Source organism: Eimeria mitis, genomic scaffold (genome assembly GCF_000499745.2).
Source record: "Eimeria mitis Houghton genomic scaffold, Emh_scaff2102, whole genome shotgun sequence".
In the NCBI taxonomy this organism is placed as follows: Eukaryota; Apicomplexa; class Conoidasida; order Eucoccidiorida; family Eimeriidae; genus Eimeria; species Eimeria mitis.
Window position 1 is genome coordinate 4575 of NW_013570427.1, and position 3732 is coordinate 8306.

Sequence of the window (3732 nt, forward strand, 5' to 3'; positions counted from 1 at the left end):
GGAGAGCGGTCTGGTGCACAGACCGCTGGGGGGATGATGGGTGTGGTGCGTGTGCACTGCAATGTCTCGTTTCTTTTAGCTGCGCTAGAAGAATATGTCTAACTCTTGATTAATTTGATAAATATTCAGTTTTACATTATATTTTTGCCAACAGGCGGTAATCCTTTAGAGTGGATTACCACTCGGCTCCCGCCAGCACTGGTTGGTATAACGCTTGCTCTCAGGCTTGATCAAGGACAGAAGCGAGCTGCGATGAAGGTAAAGACTGAAAGTAAGAGTTTTACGAAATCCTGCTGAACTTCTCTCCTGTCCCTAGGTTTCCTGGGTGTTGAGCTCAGGGCGTGGGTGTTGCGGTGATGAAGAAACCTGAAATGGGGTTGCACCGCACCTCGCTGAGGCTGGTGATACAAGCCAGCCTCACGCGTGCAGAGAAGGAAACTTCAACGAAGCTTCCTTTACTGCATGCTTTGTCTCTGAATGCACTGGTCTAGTGTTCGTGTTTGCTTACATGCAACCTACCAACGCCAAGTGAGGGCTCCTGTGCTATCTGTAGGCATACCACGCTACACGAAAGTATACCTCTCAGGAGGGTCCAGGCGTTGTATTGCCTTAGTTGCGGAAGATATCTGGAGACTACATCCAGGGAATTTCCGCAGGGACTTTCGGGTCCTGCGGGCCAGGCCCCAAAGCATTGTCTCATTGATTTTCTATGAATATTGAACAGCAATTAGTTTAGGTTTGATCGCTCTTTATTCGTAACAGAAGTTTCTCCTGCTTACGTTGCTGCCCACTGCCGTAACTCCATACGTGTGCCTGGAGCGAGGTTCCGGGTGCTCTATTTCGCTGTGGGATTCTACCCCTAACCGACAATCTATCCATCCGTAGACTGTAAATATATCATTATACCTTACGAAATTATAGGGTGTGTCTACAAGTTTCAGAAATTTCAGTGTTTGTGGCCTGCCCTGCTGAAACCTACGGCACTACAACTAGGGGCCGTTTCGGTGTGTTTTTTTTTGCCACACTTGCGCTTTCTTAGGGGTTCCCTTTCCCCTTCTCCCATTACAATTATTCACGTCTGCGCGAACCCACTGGTTCTCGTCACCAATGCATTTGGATCAACCAACTCACGGACCCTCCGACAACTCACTGTCGCCTGCGGCTACGCTGGAGTATTCAGTTTTTGATGGCTGCCCAGCAGGCCATCCCGACCTCTTGCAACACTTGAAGGAGTTCCGTGGGTTTTTTTCAGATTTACTACCTGCTGGGCACCCTTCTAAGTGAAACAGTGATCACCGTATCCTTCTTCTGCCTAATCAGCTGCCAACTAAGCCAGCGCTGTGTAGCATGTCACCTGAGCAATTGCTTCGTCACAAGAAAGAGATCGCGAAGCTATTGAATAGTGTTGGGTAGGTCCTACACATTCCCTTACATTTTCCCCGATTCTCACGGTAGATAAGCATGACGATGGGCCCAGCGAGAAGCAGATGCGGATGGTCGTCAACTGTAGGCGCTCGGAAGTGCAAGCTACTTTTCGACCGTTGAGATTAAGTCGTGGTTCCACCAGATTCGGATACCCCACGACGATCGCTGGAAGACGGGACTCCGCTCTCTCTGGGGCTATTTCGAGTGCCGGTGATGCCGTTCGCTCTTTAGGGCGCTTCGGCAATATTCCAGGGCAAAATCAATGCATCCCTACAGCCGTGGCTCCTCCAAGGGGTCATCGTTTACTTGGGCGATCTGCTCATATATACGTCTGACTTCCGTTCCAATTTGGGGCTTCTCCGTAAGGTCTTAGGGGTGTTCCATACCATGGCAGCAGTCTACACAGGTAGTAGGCAATTGAGACAGGACGAGCGCCCGGAGAGGGCTGCTTCTTCTGTAAGGGGCTAATGCGGTCTTCTTACGGCTTGTCCAGGGGCCTATGGGGGAGTATCTTGTTGATTGGTTTTCACTGTATTTATGCAGGGAGGCTATGGCCTTGCATTCCTCGTTCTTTGAGGGGCAACTGCTATCGCCGACAGTGGTCGCATGCAGCGCAGCTGCCCCGTATATCTGATGATGCCTAATTTGATTGCGCTGATATCGGCTTTTCTTCGGATTTTAATAGGACTGCATTCGTTCGAGTGTGAAAAGCTTTCACGACGATTTTTGCCGCCTTGCACTTTTCCGTCTTGTCCGGACGCAACTGCATTGACAGATTGCATGCATTTCTCCGTCTTCTCCGGCAGCATCCCTTCCTCTAAGTCGTTGCTTTCACAAGTCTGCTTCTTAGAGTTTCTGTCCTGCAGCCTCTCCAATAGCACCTTTGATGGTTCTTAGACTTACAAGCTGTATATAGTACACTCTGAGCTGCCGCCATACGACTACATTGCAACCGTTTATCGCACCAAACGCTCACATAGATCACATACATTTCACATCACAAGATTGGCTACTCGAGTATATTGTGCACCTTGCTGGGAGTGTGCTTTAGAACAGCCCCAAGCACAGAGAGACAAGTCAGTCCACCCATAGTACGTGATATGGTGGTGTGTCGCCCAGGCCGTGTTGGAGTCGTATGAGCAGTTTTTACATGACCCACAGTTGTTGACGTCTACTCTCTCTCCTGATGCTTCTCCTGATGGCTAAATTCCCCTCGTAGGATACGGATGACATGGGGAAAAGTCGTGGCCTCTTGAAAGATCCTTTTTGGCCAGGTACACAAAAGCGAGCTCTACGAATACCAAGTTCTAGAGCGTCCTTTGTTGCAGTCCATCTGATGAAACTGCGCTCTTCTACAAACTTTAAACCCCCAACTCAAGCTCCGGGCATTTATAATTTCTTTTGCGAGGGTCAGTGCCAGTTGTTAGGCGTCCCCTTTCTCCGGCACCAATATTGGCACTGCTTGAGTGTAACTACGCTGTCTCAATCTGCTTCAAAGTAGAACAGCGATGCAGGTCATCTGAATTCTCCTCCACGTTGCTTACAGTGGACGAGGGCATGCCCATGTTGCCTTTCGCGGGAAGGAGTCGGGAGGCGAGCGTTGCTACCCAAAGTACGGTGAGAAAGCACGGAAACAATAATGTAATCCTGGCAGGCGATGGAAAAGAAGCACAGGTACTGTGGTGAAGCAGGAACACCCAAAACTACCAGTGGGAACAGTAGCAACAGGAGTACCGCCCAAACGCAGCCGTAGCAACTTTTGCATCACAAGCTCCAACAGCTTTACTGTTGCCACAGGTAAAGTAGCAGGAATTTGCACAGTTTTCCTGCTTAGCTTTAGACTGTTCTCGTATTAAATTACGGGGTTTGGCCTATAAAGCACCTGGTTGGCCACCAACTGCGGCTGATCGAACTGCTGATGCAGCAACAACGTCTACTAAAGCAGGAACAACTTCTGTAGCAAGCTCAGCACGAGCCGTCCTCTCGGTCCACCTACCCTTTGATAGGGAAAATAGCAACGAGACGCTCTGCTGCTCGGGCAAGACTGGGCGACAGCACTTTCACGGTGCTGCTAATCATATGCAGGCTGTCCACTAACAGCCACCTAAGTGTTCAACAGCTGTATGCAGTGTTAGTGCATGCAGCAGAGGTGATTTTGGCGTGCTCGTCTGTAGAGTTACCACATAACACTAATTACACCAAAATGCACTACAACTCACGCCCAGCCGCCCCCTGCATCCCTGTAACGCTGGTTCTCTGGCCTTGACCTGACCAGAGACGAGCCGCAATGAAGGCAAAGACTTAAAG